The sequence below is a fragment of the Gigantopelta aegis genome, chromosome 1, assembly GCF_016097555.1.
Source record: "Gigantopelta aegis isolate Gae_Host chromosome 1, Gae_host_genome, whole genome shotgun sequence".
In the NCBI taxonomy this organism is placed as follows: Eukaryota; Metazoa; Mollusca; class Gastropoda; order Neomphalida; family Peltospiridae; genus Gigantopelta; species Gigantopelta aegis.
This window is the reverse complement of record NC_054699.1, coordinates 10971365-10989490: the sequence shown is the minus strand read 5'-3', so window position 1 is coordinate 10989490 and position 18126 is coordinate 10971365.

The following is an 18126-nucleotide window of genomic DNA, read 5'->3' as shown; positions in this document are numbered from 1 at the left end:
AAATAAATAAATTGCAAAACAGATTTAATGAGCATAAATCAATTTAAATGTAGAGTTTGCCTCATATTTGACTAAATACAGTTGTGGGCTAAATGTTTTTAGTGTGAAAGTTGTAAACCAAAAGTATAAATGTAATACATAAACACGACAATTTGGTACATTTACAATGTGAAAATGAAAGACAAATTAATGGATATATTTTGTTTTAATTTTTAGATCGATTATAGTAATAGAATTGCTGTTTAACATTTGTAAAAGGGCATGAAATAAAATGTCCAATAAAAAACATTTCCAACCCATAACCTCCCAATATACGCCTTTGAATATATTCAGTTTTTATTACGTATTCTCTAATTATTTTTTGGCATAAAGGCTGCTACGTTTGGCAGAGGTTGAAACAACTGGTCGTCTAATTACCGACTGTTACCATAAAATAATATAATTAATCACTTTTGACATCTATCAATTTAAAGAAAAACTTACAATAGTTACCACTTGGAATATACCTGGATATATTGTAATTGTTTTTGTTTTATTCCAATATATAATAACAAATGTGTTTTATATCAGTATGTGAAGTAAACTACCTGAAACAGTTGGTTTGAAATCATGATTACAAAATCCCAAATATAAAAGGAACTGGCTCCTAACCTCAGCCTATATATTATCTACATTTGTACAGGCCTGTAGGAACGATATTTGAAGTGTGTGTGTGTGTGTGTGGGGGGGGGGGGGGGTGCAGTCTCTTGTGAGAGATACAAGCTAGATTTTCATCTTTATATCATCTTTATTTATGTAGAGTAGCGAAAATTATAATAATTATATTGTCAATAGGACAATAGTTGTAAAGTGATTGTCAGTAAGTGACAACATTATAATATTTTCCTGTGTTTCTGTGTCCGGCTGTGGACAGTTTTGCCAGACGGGTAACACGTTTGCTTAATAATTAAAAATACATGGCTTGACAAAAGACTTTAAAACTTGGCGGATAGCTACTTAAGATAACAAAGAAAATTGTGCTACTTTGAGTTTTTTCTTAAATTATTATATCTTGCTTTGGTGAGGAGAGGACGCAGTTTGGCAAATTTGGTAAATTGACTTCTGGAATATCCGTTGACGTGTCATGTTTACATCAATGCTGAATAAGATTTATGATGCAATATTATTACATTTTGTATGCTTTTCTTCTAATTAGGCCCATATGCTTCAGTTTACATTAAAAAAGTCATTAAAAATTATGTTTAAAAACTGCTTGTTGTATGCTAAATCGATGATGAAATTTCGACTGATTCCCAACAATATTTCGACTCCAGTTACACCATTACAAATAATATCTCAGAATTTGTGTCATAATTCGCGATTTTTACATTTATTTCCGACAACTTCAAACTGATCGATCACACGTATAATCGCTGCAAAATATCTCGGCAATGTAGAACTTGTAATTGAACTCTTCGCTGAGTAAACAGAATTGCGTTGAGTGCACGTTCAGTACAAGTTCAGTACAAGTTCAGTGCAAATAAGGTCCTAGCAAGATGATGGTCGGCAGATTATTTAGACAAAAACAGCAAACCCAGCAGCATCCGCTTGGCATATACAACGTAAGGCTTGGCACACACTTACCGATTAACGCCGAGCCCGCAGTCGACAGAAAATGTGCGTCGGAATACACCAGCCGACGCGACTGTCTAATCAAGCCAAAACTGGAGATTAGACGCGACTGTCCGCGCCTTTGGCCTGCACACTCCTACCGATTAACGTCGACGCGACTGTCGCGTCTTTGTCCTTCACACTCCTACCGATTAACGTCGACGCGACTGTCCGCGCCTTTGGCCTGCACACGTCGACGCGACTGCCGTGTCTTTGCCCTGCACACACCTACCGATTAACGTCACGCGACTGTCGTGTCTTTGCCCTGCACACACCTACCGATTAACGTGGACGCGACTGTCTGCGTCTTTACCCTGCACACACCTACCGATTAACGTGGACGCGACTGTCTGCGTCTTTGCCCTGCACACACCTACCGATTAATGTTGACGCGACTGCCGTGTCTTTGCCCTGCACACACCTACCGATTGTCGTGTCTTTGCCCTGCAACACCTACCGATTAAAAATATAACAATTAACGCGGACGCGACTGCCGTGTCTTTACCCTGCACACACCTACCGATTAACGTCGACGCGACTGTTGCGTCTTTGCCCCTCACACACCTACCGATTAACATGGACGCGACCTGGCGAGTTGGCGTTAATCGATTGGTGTGTGCCCAGCATTACATATATTAGTCTTTGTCTCCGATGATTTCAGTTCCACAAAAGCCAAGAATACCTTCTTCGTTCCTTTCTTCTTTTCTTTCGCCACTTCCATTATTTGTTTTATTCTGTTCCTGTTCCTTCCTTAAAGGGACATTCCTTAGTGTGCTGCATTGTAAGATGTTCCCGACTCGTAAACTATGTCTACTATTAAACTTACATATATTTTCTTGTTCAGAATATCAGTGTCTGTATATTCAATGTATTTGTGGTCGTCTTAATATTTGTAAGAAGCCCAAATAAGCCCAAATAATTTCGTTCGAACGAAAAAATTAATATTTTAGAAAATAAAATAAAATTTAACCTAGTACAAATATTAGAACTATCTGAAACACGTTTAATATACAGCCACTAATATTTTATGCAGAAAACAGTTTAATATCATATAGTAAAATACCTAAAAGAGAAAAAAACCTCTCATATCATGAACGTATTAAATGATATTTGTAGCGACATGAAAGATGATGTATGTTTTATAACCGAGGTGAGATTTTAATAAACAGTTTAATATCATATAGTAAAATACCTAAAAGAGAAACATTTTTTCCATCCATTTTGATAACTCTCATATCATGAACGTATTAAGTGATATGTAGCGACATGAAGTGATGTATGTTTTTATAACCGAGGTGATGGTACCAGTTAATATCATAAAATACAGAAAAGAGAAACATTTTTTCTATCCGTTTTGATAACTCTCATATCATGAACGTATTAAATGATATTTGTAGCGACATGAAAGATGATGTATGTTTTATAACCGAGGTGAGATTTTAATAAACAGTTTGTCTGTAAGCCTTGAACCCAAAACATACTGGTAATAAGTCTGTGTTTGAGTCTGGCAAGTATGGTACCAGTCAAAAATCAGAAATGCACTGATTCGAATGTGATCATGATACAAAACTTGCTAACAATATTCATCCGTAGAGAGACTACAATAAAACACTATCTTTGACATAAATTGGAATAACAGAGTATACATATTTAGTCCATTTCAACAACAAAAATATTGTTTAACGACACTAGAGCACATTATTTATTGGATGTTACATTTCAAACATTTGGTAATTTTGACATAGCCTTAGAGGAAACCCGCTACATTTTTCAATTAGCAGCAAGGCATCTTTTATATGCATTTTCTCACACAGCACGGCCACGGCCTTTGATATATACCAGTCGTGTGTACTGGCTGGAACAAGCAGAAGAAAAAAAAACTAAGAAAAAAAACCGCAATCAGATAATGGTTCCACCTCATTGTCCATTCCTTGCCAGCGGGAGCTTCGACTCCTGGTAAGGCCACCCAGGCTGGATTGGTTGAAGGACCTGGTGGTTAGAGGCTAGATTAATATGGACCACTGACGAATACGGATGAGCTGGGCCAAACTATTTGTAGAGAGACGCCTAACCGCAGCTCAACGCATTTCCGCTCATAAGACAGACACTCTTGTCTGAGTGTACAACGACGAAGACGTAGAAAATAATGGGTCGGTTCACTGAGGTGGTTCGATCCTACGACCCAAGCACTTCAGGGAGCGCTCCATCGATTGAGCTACACCTCGTCCCTCCATTTCAACAAGTCAGTGTAGTGTGATAGCAATAATTCTTAAGAGTATTACAGGAATATACGATTACCTACATACGGTTAAGATAATTCCACAGACAGGTGAGATACATAAATGTTCATAGGTAAGAGCTAATTATAGTTTTTTTTGGGTCAAAATTATTGTCAACATTGCCTAGTGACTTGATGCTCGGTCGGTCAACGACCAATTCCCGTCGGTGGACCCATATGGCTATTTCTCGTTCTAGGTAGTGCACCACGACGTATATCAAATGTCGTGGTATGTGCATGGGATAGTGCATATATATATATACTGAAACACAATGAAAACGCAAAAAAAAAAAACTTTTCATTGCAAATAACGACACACTATTAATGAATTGATGGATAATGTAATATGACATTAATGACTGGTATTCATGAGATACATTCACATGGCCAGTTATCATCAGTAATCGAGTTGCATTCGTAATTGATAAGTTCAACCCCCCCCCCCCCCCCCCCCCCACCATATCAAGGTCAATATCTGGTGTGTCCACCATTGGCCCGTGAGCATGCTTGAAGACGACGGGGAAAGGTTTGGCACAAACATCTCAAATAGGCCACAGGAATGTTCCTCCACTCCTCCTGCAACGCCTGTGCAAGCTCAGCGACGTTACACGACGTCCCAACTCATTCCACATGTGTTCAATTGGGTTCAAATCCGGTGAAACGGTGGGCTAGTTCATAACGTTGATACCGGCTTGTTGCAGGAATGCCTGGGTAATTCTTGCAGTATGTGTACGGGCATTGTCTTGTTGAAACAGAAGGGGACCTCCTGGTCTTCGGTGACGGCGCAAAAGTGGCTGGAGAACTGGTCTTAGAATAACGTCAACATAACGCTGGGCTGTAAGGGCATCGTGGACAGTGATGAGTTCACTCATGAAATCACAGTTGATTGCCCCCATACCATCAGACAACCGCCGCCAAACCGATCACGTTCCCTTACACATCCGTCAGCGTACCGTTCATGGAGTATCCTGTACACATGTATTCTTCCATCGGCAAAGAAGACAGAGAAACGGGACTCATCTGAGAAAACAATGCTCCGGTAAAAGGCTGGTGGATGATTACCATTCTGGAGAGCAAACTGTAGTCTCGCAGCACGATGTCGCGGTGTCATGATGTTACCGTTGTACGGGCGTCTGCATCTGAGTCCAGCCGTTCTGAGTCGACGGATGACCGTCATCAGATGGATAGGCCTTCCATGACGTCCTATCGTGTTGCTTGCTGTCATCGTCGCAGTTCTGAACCGGTCACGGAGGTGGTGTTCGTCGAATCTACCGATCATGGCCTGTTGATGACGTTCAACAAGTCGTCCAATAGTTGATGGATGGACTCTGAAGGTCCTAGCAACTTAGCTTTGCGAAGTCCCCCCTTGAACAATGCCCAACGCTCACTCCCTTTGTTCTTCTCTGAGTCGTGGCATTCTTAATGTGACGAGGAATATGACACTGTTACGTGACTTTTATGTGTCCACATACTGGCATTTCACATGCATTGCATGCAGCATGATTGACCATGCAGTGAACGCATTTCACACCATTTTGTGTGTTTCTGCTATTGTATGTGTAACGAGAACAAAACTAGGATTAAAACCCAGACAAAAGTACCAATCAATGACTTCCTCTCATAAATTGTTATTTTAAGTCCAATAAATATATTTTTCATTAATCACAACAAAATATTGAAAAATATGTTTTGCAATTTCATTGTGTGTCAGTACAGGGTATGCACTTGGAATTTGTTTTGACTGGCCAATCGGGCCACTCACAGCAACACTTTGACTCGCCCGTACAACTTTTGAATGACCCGCGACCGAATTTCGTTAAAAAAAAGAAGAACTTACGTAAATTGCAGTTTAAAAACATGTTATCATATCATACAAACAATAATAACAACACAAAAGAAGGAAACAGAACTTGTTTGTTTGTTGGGTTTTTATTTTATTTTTTTATCCCACTGCCCCCTTTTCTTTCTCTCCTTTGAATTCCATCTCGTTTCTTCCCGATCTGGCAACTCCTCCTATCTTTCAACTTCTTTCCCTGTCCACCTCCACATCCCAGTCCTTGTCTCTCCAACCGCGACAGGTGCTTGTCTCTTATGGCTATCTGTGCCACACACCTGTCATTCCCCATCAGCTTTTAGCTGTGGGCTTAGTCTGACCACTTCAGAGAGTGTTCAGTAGTTACTTCTGGCATTGTTAAGAGGCACTTGTAACCCACCTACTATGCACCTCTACTACCGGCGGTCGTTAGTTAGTGTCGTGGGTCAGACCAGCTTTATTAGTGGCAGAGGATGAGGATGCCAGGTGGGTGCAGGGAAATAGACAGAGACTGCAACCGCGGAGGATGTTGAGACAGGTAGGCGATGGTGTGGACAGCTCAGAAGACAGAGTCGGAGGAAACTGACAGAAATGGTCGAAACATTGAAATCGTGGACTTGTTTTAGTTTTATTAGAAACTGTTGTAATTAAATTATAGTTATTATGTTGTCCCTAGGGTAGCTTCTTCTCACATTTTCTTTAGGACAGCAGTCTTGTGTGCCTCACTCTATTCGTGTAACTGAAAGAAGATGTTAACACACTGAATCACAATTGACAACATTCAGTAGGCTTTTTCTATTTTATTCATGCAATATACTGATATTGCTGTTACATACCGAGTAATTATTTAATGTTATAATATATTATTTTAAACATTATCAATGATACTGTGAAACTCAACTTTTAGGCGTTAAACATTATTTTAAGAAGATTATCATTTGCCGCAGGGGTTGGTAAGTGTGTGTGGGGGGATGGGGGGGGGGGGGGGGGGGGGGGGGCGCAATGCTCCATCCCCAGTGAGGAATTTGTTTGCCTTTATAAGTTTGTTTTCTAAAATGTTGGTTGCCCATCCCCACTCCCATCGGATCCCCCACCAGTGCCACTCCCTGCACATATAAAACACTGGGGGAAAATGGATGCCCACCCCACATACCCATCAATCCAAATTGATGGCTACTACAGTGCTTTCAAGTTCAGTAAAACCTATAATTGTGGTTGCTAAATACAGATTACTGATCATAATTTATATTACATACTTTTATACTTTCCATCTTCATTGTGGAACATCCCTTCACAAACATACTAACATTGCCCCATGTACTGTGAACATGGTGCTTTAGGTAGTACTAAACCAAATAACTTCCGGCTGGGTCAAAGTGCGAGGTGCACCAAACTTTTTATAGAGAAGTGAACACCACAAGACTTGTGATTGGTAATAAATGTGAGTGTATTGGTTGTAAAACAAATGGACGTACATAGAGCATACACACACGCAAACACACTCACAGACGCAAACACTCACACATTCATACATACACAAACGTACAAATACATACTCATAAAAACACAAACACATGAACATACACACATGCAAACTCCAACACATATGACATAAACACACTCACATACACGCAAACACACTCAGATACACACAGACACACAAACACACTCAGCTACACATGCAAACACACACATACGACACAAAAACATTATCTGACACGCAAACACACAGATACATATGATACACACATACGACAAAAACACTCACAGACACACGCAAATACACCCACAGACGCACTCACAGACACGCACAAACACACTAACAGACAAACACAAACACATTGACAGACACAAACACACTGACATTAATATTTTTATTTTATCATCATCATTATCATTATTATTATTATTATTATTATTATTATTTATTATTTGCAGTTTTTTTAGCAACTAAAATGCAGGTTAAATTCCTATTTAACAATCCTAACGTACAAAACCTCTAGTCATTTGTTTTGTTTTTATGGGGTTTTGTTAGTAACTAAAATGCAGGTGAAAGTTCCTATTTAACAATCCTAACGTATAAAATATCTAGTCATTTCTTACTACAACCTCTTCGATATAAATTATAAACGTTAATTACAAAATAATAATATTTTAAAATATATTCACACGTGAAATAGAAACATCTACAAGTTACAGTCATACTATTCCCGATTTAAAAAATATTCCACAGTCAATCTTAGACACGTCTATCTGTCCGTGTTGGATTTTCCCAGTTCCTCGAGAATAGTTTTTTAAGGTTATTACCTGTTATTTACCACACAAAAAGCACCAAAAAAACACCAATAAAAATAAAAAATAAAAACTTTTTTTTGCCAAGTTGTAGGTTTTCCCATGTGACAGCTCATATTGATTTGAATACGTAACTGGGCAGATGCATTGTTCTTTGACTTAACAATATAAAAAACGTATAATATTACACTTTACATGTATTGATATGAATACGTGACTGGGCTGGTGCAATGTTCTTTGACTTAACAATATAAAAAAACGTAGATTACACTTTATGGTTTTCGCACGGTAAAAGTAAACATATTTCTAGTTTGATATATAGCTGTCCTTTATAATGCTATCTTGCTAAGGTGTGTGTGTGTGTGTGTATTGAGGGTCGTGTCTCAATCGGCAGATTTATGAAAGAAATGTTTATATTGAATGCTGTGACATTTATTACATATTAAATAGGAATGATTTAAGACCCTCTACATAGTAGTCCATACTGATCCCACTTCTAATGTGAAAACAGACCCATAAGACTCCCCCCCCCCCCCCCCCACCCCCCCCTCTTCCACCAACCGAATCCGCAACTGCTTTATATGGTGCTGGTATAGGGTTGAATCATTGGGTTTTTTTTATCGGGAATTTCCAGTCACATAACAAGGGGAAAAAAATAGTAGCTCGAGATGTGATTATTATTATACTTCTATACAGGTGACTAAGCAGAAAAGCAAACGAGAAACGGTGTCTGTTGTCAAGTGGTTAAGCTCTAAAGCCAGACTGCAAGCGTGTATATTGAATAGAACCCTTCGTTACCAGAAAAGCGTACTTTGACCGGAATTATATACGAACATGGAAATAAACTAAGATCACCATTGGAACTCGTATATTTAAGGTTATTTTATATTGCATTACAACAAATAGACGACACTAACATTGTGAACTAAATATCTTTTCCCCATAACACACAGAGAGAGAAAGAGAGAGACAGAGACAGAGACAGAGAGACAGAGGCAGAGATACAGAGACAGAGAAAGACAGACAGACAAACAGACAGAGAGGGTTTTGGGTTTTTTGCAAAGTGATGGTATTTTGAGATATATTCGTATGTTGCAATCATATTTTATTCCCGATTTTAAAAGTAGTCCAGTCAATCTTACAAACAGGTTTGGTTTTCCGTGTTGGACTTTCCCAGTTCCTCGAGAATAGATATATTGATCTGAATCCGGACTGGCCTGTCACGATGTTTGTTCAGAGTTGGCAATGTAGTAATAGTATGATAACACGGTTGGGTAGATACGCTTTATTATTCGATCGTGGGGGGTGGGGGTTGTGGTGTGGAAAGTGTGTGTGTGTGTGTGTGTGTGTGTGTGTGTGTGTGTGTTAAAGATGAGATTTATGATTGTACGTGAAGTAAATATCAATCTCATTAAAACAGGTCCACTACGTGTGACCAGTATAAATATTAAATACTTGTATACAGGTGACTAAGCAGAAACAGAAAACATTATCTCTCTCTCTCTCTCTCTCTCTCTCTCTCTCTCTCTCTCTCTCTCTCTCTCTCTCTCTCTCTCTCTCTCTCTCTCTCTCTCTCTCTCTCTCTCTCTCTCTGTTGAGTGTGTTCTCTCATACATAATTAACATTTTAATGGTGTATCTATTAACAAAATCAGGGACAGTCAGTTGAGTGTATTGCCAAAAATTGACGTACAACCGACTTAAGAGAAACACATTTGTAGGTCTGTGAAATATAGTGTGTTTGTGTGTGTGTGTGTGTGTGATATAGTGTGTTTATGTGTTTGTGTGTGTGTGTGTGTGTTTGTGTGTGTGTGTGTGTGTGCGCGCGCGTGTGTATGTGAATTTGTGTGTGTGTGTGTGTGTGTGTGTGTGTGAATTTGTGTGTGTGTATGTATGCGAATTTATTTGTATGTGTGTGTGAGTGTGAGTGCGAATTTGCAGGGCCGTATCCTGATCAAAATCCTAGGGAGGGGGGCACTACTTTTTATAAACAAATGAAACACTATACAAATTAAACTCTCAGATGTTTATGCTATTTTCTGGAGTACAAAAAAACCCAGCCTGATTTGTATGTGTGTGTGTGTGTGTGTGTGTGTGTGTGTGTGCTTTCGCTTCCGTTTTATTTGTATGAATTTGTGTGTTTCTATGTGTGTTCACTTCAGTTTGTTTGTATGAATTAGTTGGTAAATCATGCTTTCTTGGGCATAAATAGTCCGCGATTGCAGAGTTCAATTCAAACACCTCCTTATTAAAAATGTGGCATCACTGATAAGTTATTCTGGTGGACCCTTCATATACACATACACATGCATATATTGTAAAATTCAACTGTGACGTCACGGCCACAGGTTATTCTGGTGGACCCTTCGGTCTCACTACACAGTTGACTTCCGGGTGAGAGTTGATCGATGATGATCCACTATAGTTCCTAATTGTGACACATGTTATGGTTCACATATTCACTTCCAGGAAATGGCGAAGAATTAAAACAATATGTATGTTTAATGGTAAGCCTTCTGGCTGTATCTTGCCCATGTTATTTTGTAATATTGTGCATTGAACCTTTGGGACATGGGTGTATAGAGCAAGAGACAGCCGGAGTCAATCGGTTAATGAACCACCTGTTCGGATCGGTACTACAGCCAGATGCGGTCATATAGCAAAAAAACTGAGACGGAAATGTTCTCAATTTTGGAGTGAAAATAAATGCTTATATAATGTATATTCGCAATGGCGTATATTGCTAGTGCCAACGAGAACCCATTCTATTGGCAGTCTTCATTTGAAGTTGAGCAATTTAACATGGGATCAAAGGCAGATGACATCTGTGTAGTGAGACCTAAACAAAATCTTTCTGCGAAACATAGCGTAGCGGAATGTGACGAGTTGTTCCGATTGTAACTAAATGGAAAATAAAGACGGGCATGATCGAGGTGTTCTGATTGAACCTACGAATACATTTACGTGGCCGAGGTTTTCCGAATACATAATAAAACCGGCCGAGGCATTCCGAATGTTTTTAGATTGTTCGATAGACTGGGGAAATAATCGCTATTATGTCCTATATGGGTTTGGTTGCGAAGATACTAATAGGAAACTAGCAGAAACAAAATAAATAAAAAATAACTTTCCGATCTCTTACAAACATTAGTTATTTGCATTTTGATACATAATACAATATGCAGAAATTTTCGGTGGCCAGGCGGGCGACACGTGGTAAGGTTTTGACTTGCCCGATGCTATTTTGACTCGCCATGGGCGATAGGTTGACCGTAAAGTGCACACACTGTCAGTATATATACAAAACGTCACATAGGTGGTTTTCGCTTCCTGTTTATTGCACGAGTTTATTTTGCGCAAGAATATACACCACGAGACAGCGTACGTTCTTTCGCAAAATAAACGAGTGCAATAAATAGGAAGCGAAAACAACGTATGTGAAGTTCTGTGTTTATTACATACCTTCTTTTATGTTTTACAAAAACGGTTTTTAATTTAACGTCATAACAACACTTTGTTAAATCTATGATCAAAACTCCTTTCTTGGATTTGCTTAACGTTTAGAATCATGCTCTGCGGCAGCCTTGTGTAATGTTTCAAATACGATGTGACGTAATTTGTAAATCATATATGACATCAGTAAATAAAAGGCACTAACTGCAGTAAAAATAGAAAAAGAATTCTCCATTTAAAAGTTCCGGTTCAGATCGCATATTATGTGTGATACAAAATAAATGTATTACACGGTTTCAAAATGTCTTAATCACTATCGTAAGATTGAATAGGTATGTAACAAAAAGATGCCTTGCTTCTAACAGGAATTATAGCATAATATGCTGTCTTCTTTTATTGTTGATATTACATCCATGTCCAATTATAGAACCAGCACAAGTGAGGCTGTGTAAAAGATGTTTTAGCACCAAAACCCAGCAGCGACCAACCGGCAGCAATACCAATACGAAAAGCAAAAAACAGGTAAATAAAGTAATAATGGATAATAACTATAACAGAAAAAACCCCCACTGATACACAATTGCTCTTGACTCATCTTGTCATCATCGTAACCTATCGGATCTCGTTTGTAATGGCAAGGTTTCTGCCAGAGGATAAAATGGGTATGGCGCCATACCCAAATCTTTTTGCATATATATATATATTGTTTTTAAAGTTCATTTAAAAAAAAATAATTACTCTTATTAATACTGTATGAATTCCTTAACCCTAACCCTAAATGTAACCCATTTTCTTTCTGAGCCTCATACCCCATGTTGACTGTGGTTGCATTCAATTCCATAGCGCCATACCCAAACATTTCTTTCTGGCAAAAACACTGAAGGGGGAGATAGAAATTAGAAGGGAAGGGTTACTAATTGCATCTAACCGAAAAATTATAAATAACTGTACAGCGCTAACTCGTCTTCCACTGCCAAGAAATTCATTAAACCGATCAACAATTAAAATGTTAATTCCCCCATCAATTAACTGCCGTTTATCACACCAAGCGCTTATCACGCTGGATGTAATGTGGAGACTGTTTCGTGTGTACACACCTACATACAAAAATAACCAATAAAACACTTTTTTTCCAGAGAAGCCTAGCTCTTTTTTAACCAAAACTCATACTATAAAGGCAAAAGCTCTTCAAATGTAGCTAGCCAGGTTAACTTAAATCTTACCCTCTCTTAATATATCTTCAAATCCAAGGGAAGGTAAAACTTTTTTCTTCTGATGAACGAATACACTAATACAAATGAATGGCAGATAAGGTTGTTCATTTCAAATGCCTTGTCCGTTCCTGTCTGGACAAAACATTTCCTGTTACTCCCAGCCGATACATCTTGATGCCATAAACAGACGTCCGTTACAAGTTCGAGGTGCACACAACTTTTGATAGAGAAGTTAACACCACAAGTCCGGTGACTGGTGATAAATGCGAGTGTGTTTGTTGCAAAAAAAGAGAAGTTTCATCTGGAAAACAAATGTATGCAACTTTATTTCATCTAGTACCACTGTGTCAAATAGCCTTGTGCTTGAAACATGTATGGGGAACTTGTAGAAAACAAAACTTCACATTTTTTGCGGAACTAGGGTAGTCATAGACGCTACCTGTTATCTCTGAAATGAAAGAAAGAAATGATTTATTTAACGACGCACTCAACACATTGTATTTACGGTTATATGGCGTCAGACATATGGTTAAGGACCACACAGATATTGAGAGAGGAAACGCGCTGTCGGCACTTCATGGGCTACTCTTTCCGATTAGCAGCAAGGGATCTTTTATATGCACCATCCCACAGACAGGATAGCACATACCACAGCCTTTGATATACCAGTCGTGGTGCACTGACTGTGACGAAAAATATCCCAATGGGCCCACCGACAGGGATCGATCCCAGACCGACCGCGCATCGAGCGAGCGCTGTACCACTGAGCTACGTCCCGCCCCTTCTCTGAAATGAGCAGTTTGACCCCCAATTTTCTTCTGATTCACTTTAAGGTTGAGGGTGATAGTACTTATATCCGTGGTGTGTATTTCGATTGATACGCTGCAGGCAGGAGTTTTAGCTAAATATTGTCGTCTATGGGATTTGATTTGATAGTATACACCCTATAGCACATATTCAATGTATAGTCAACGATATTATGGTTTTGTCATTTAATGTAATTAAACTATACTGATTGATTAATTCGCCGTTACTCGACCATGCAAGTTCACAATGACCTTGACCTTGACAATAATCACTGTACATTGCTCTGAATGGAGTTTGAATCAAAGTTAGCACTGAGGAAAAGATGGTTGTGGCCTACAATTCATACTGTAACTATTTGAATAATTTCGCTTTACATTTGACTTGCCATACACAACTGCTCTTAAATATAGTACCGGTAATATATCTAGGTAATCTGAACTTAGTTTTCAACAGCTTGATTTTTATTGTCATTTTGACATATTTATAGGTTGCTAAATTATATTTTATACAAATTTGCAGTTTTATACAAAATTTTGTTTAAATTTGAAGACAAACTGTAACAAAAGCATAATCAAATTTGTTTTCACTGTGGTGCCTTTTGTTCTTATATATGCATAACAATAAGCTTGTTAAATATCTCTTTAGGTCTCCAGATCAAATATTAAAAAAAAACTTAGTTTGCTCCCATGAAGTGCATTTTATGTTTGTATTAGATTCAGAACCAGTTTTTCCAGATTTGATTATCTGCCTTGTAGTAAGTTCATAATTTATTTTATTGTTAAAGGGACTCTCCTGAGTTTGCTGCAATTTTAAAGATGTTATCGACTAACAGAGACCTTTTAACGATTGTAATTACATATCAAATATATTTTTCTGAATAAAATATCAGTGGCTGTATATTAAACGTGTTTCTGATCGTTCTAATATTTGTACTAGGTTAAATTTCATTTTATTTCCTAAAATAATTTGAAACTCCAGTTTGGGCTTCTTAAAAATATTAAGACGACCAGAAACGCATTGAATATACATACACTGATACTGTAAACAAAAAAATATATTTAATATGTAAGTTTAATCGTAGAAATATTTTATTAGTAGGAAACATCTTACAATGCAGCAAACTCAGGAATGAACCTTTAAAGCTATATTACCCAATGTTACTAGCTAAATGATATGTTGGATTACAGATTGTAGGAATATATCCAATACACATATTGTATTAATCTGGATTAGAAAATATGCAAGAAAATAGATACTTGGGTAAGTATGTCTTTAAAAATGTTTTTTTTTTTAAAGTAATGAATCAAAAATAAATATGTGAAAGATGGATGATAATTCCAGATATCACAAATATTTAAAACCTCCGACTACAGTAGACCATAAATAAAATATAGTCAGGAATATTGGTGTCTGCCGATGGTTTTGATGGTCCATTATGAAAATCAGCATGGCCGATGGATTTGAAATTCCCACACCTGGTGACTTGAAGACGCTCACAGTCAGCATATGTTCAAGACATTAAGTCATTACTTCATACAGGTACAGTCATGTTGATTTTTCCTTCCTCAAACACTGTGTTTTTTAACAGTGATATTATTTTCTTTGATGTGCATGTTAAGGTCTTCATAATCTAGGGGTCAGTCAAATACATGTGTTTCAATGAGATTCGTGTTGCCTATACATATATAGCTGAGCACACAGACATAACTGACAGTAAATATATTCAGGAGTATTATTTTAAAAATTTAATATGACATGTTGCATTTGTACAAAACTGTATATAAAATATATGCCGTATGGGTATACATTACATTAGGATGCACTGTAAAAACAAGTTTCAGTGGAGTTGTCAGTTTATGTCAGAATACACGAGATCCTGGTTGTCCTAAAAACACATAGTTGGACATTTATGTTATCAGTATATACACTTACGTTTGAAGAGATACGTTAAATACTGCGGTGCCAGTTCAAAAGACGCAAATGACAAAATTAGAAATGTAAAACGAACTGAACAGCATGATTAATTTTAATATGATCAGCTCTCAGTTGGAACTTGTTTGTTTCTCGTGGATCAACCTTTACGTGACAGCGGTGTGGTTATTTTCCATGCAGCAATGACGCATTCGTATATCGGTTCTCTCCAGGTAAAGAAAAGAAAGAGAAAAGGTTAATGACTGTTACATTGTGTGGGTGTAAGCGGATTAACCTTTGGTCGTGTTAAGTTGGGATTAAACAAAACCCTCTGCTGTGGAAATAAAAACGTAAAGTTAGTTTTATTCATTCATACCACAGACCCACAATCTTTGGCTACTAGATGCAACATATTTGATAATTCTCATAGTATTTAGGGAAAACTTGCCACAAGTTCCCCATTAATGGGTTGTTTGGTTGTTTGTTTGTTTGTTGTTGTTTTTGTTTGTTTGTTTGTTGTTGCTTGTTTTTTGTTTGTTTGTTTTTCGTTGTTGTTGTTTTTTTGTTTGTTTGTTTGTTTTTTTTTTTTTTTTTTTTTTTTTTTTTTGAGTTTTTTGTTGTTGTTTTACTTACTGGATTGTAAAAATTAATTTGAATGTTAAATGAATTAAAACAAATGTTGGTGATGTAGGTTCTTGTATGGTGAAACATATACCTTATAGATTGTCTAAGCTCTTAGATCAACGATAGAGTTGCAGGCGTGACGTTGCCCAGTAGTGAAGAGGTCAGTCAAAAGTCGATCCCCGTCTGTGGGTCCATTTGGCTATTTCTCCTTCCATCCAGTGCACCACGACTGGTATATCAAACACCGTGGTATGTGCTATCCTGTCTGTGGGATGGTGCATATACAAAATCTCTTGCTACTAATAGAAACAATCCTCTTAGTCTGTATGTCAAAATTACCAAATGTTGGACATTCAATAGCCGATGATTAATAAATCAATGTGCTTTAGAGGCGTCGTTAAACAAACCAAAATTTAAATATCAAATAAACATGTTGATCTATATGTCTGTTTCTATCTCTGCTGCCGGCATATCTACCTAACTAGCTATATTGGGGCGGGCCGTAGCACAGTGGTAAAGCGCTCGCCTTATGCGCGGTTGGTTTGAGATCGATCCACGTCGGTGGACACATTGGGTTATGTTTCGTTCCAGCCAGTGCACCACGACTGGTATGGCCGTGGTATGTGCTATCCTGTCCGAGATGGTGCATATTAAAGACCCTTTGCTATTAATGGTAAAATGTAGCGAATTTCTTCAATAAGACTATAATATGTCAAATTTACCAAAAATGTTTAACATCCAATAGCCGATGATTAATAAATCAGTGTGCTTCAGTGGTGTCGTTAAACAAACCAAACTTTAAATATCAGATCAACTTATTTTATTCTGAAAGCTACCTAGTTCATCTATATATCTGTCGGTCTCTCAGCCTGCATGCCTATCTACCTACTTGCTATGTATCCATCTATCTATTTGTGTATGTATGTATGTATGTATGTATGTATGTATGTATGTATGTATGTACGTATGTATGTATGTATGTATGTATGTATGAATGAATGAATATATGCATGTATGTATATATGTATGTATGTATGCATGTATGTATTTATGTATGCAGGTTTAGGTCACGGTGTAACAGGAGAGTTTCAGCGAGTCTGTTACACAACGTTATCGAACCATACCAAATAACCACGATATCAAAGCGTAGTAACCTGATATTTTGTTTATCATGCAACCCCTTTCAAGTTACACTTTTGTAATATATTTCAGTCAAAAGATGTACAGAAAACTATTAGTATAATTGTGTAGAAACTACTACTGGAAGTCGGGCAATACTTGATTATATTTTAAAGTCTGTTGTGTCACAACATTACAATTTTTTGTACCTTTTTCTGTGAAAATAAACTCGGGTTTATGTGTGACCTGAAGGAAAAAAAAGTAAAGTTTGTTTTATTTAACGACGCCACTAGAGCACATTGTTTTGTTTTTTATCTTATCATCGGCTATTGGACGTCAAACATATGGTCATTCTGACACTGTTTTTTTTAGAAGAAACCCGCTGTCACCACATAGGCTACTCTTTTACGACATGCAGCAAGGGCTCTTTTATTTGCGCTTCCCACAGGCAGGATAGCACAAACGATGGACTTTGTTGAACCAGTTATGGATCACTGGTTAGTGCAAGTGGTTTACACCTACCCGTTGAGCCTTGCGGAGCACTCACTCAGGGTTTGGAGTCGGTATCTGGATTAAAAATCCCATGCCTCGACTGGGATCCGAACCCAGTACCTACCAGCCTGTAGACCGATGGCCTAACCACGACGCCACCGAGACCGGTGACCTGAAGGAGATCTACATCACTGGGTGCTAGTGACTGTGACGTAAGACGCTGTTCCAGTGTAAACATTCTTTGTAGGAAGCTACTTGCTTTTTTTTCAAAATGTTTAATTCAAAACTCTTGTTAGTTCCGAATGGGAGCGAACAATGGAGAATTGAAAAATAAGAGGTAATTTCACGTTATAGGAAGTGTAAATGCTATATTTATTTATGCAGTTCAACAATTAATGCTGTATAGGGGTGTTTGAAAAATTTACAAAACGGCCTACCTGACAATTGAGCAAATATCCGTCATGCGCACAACTC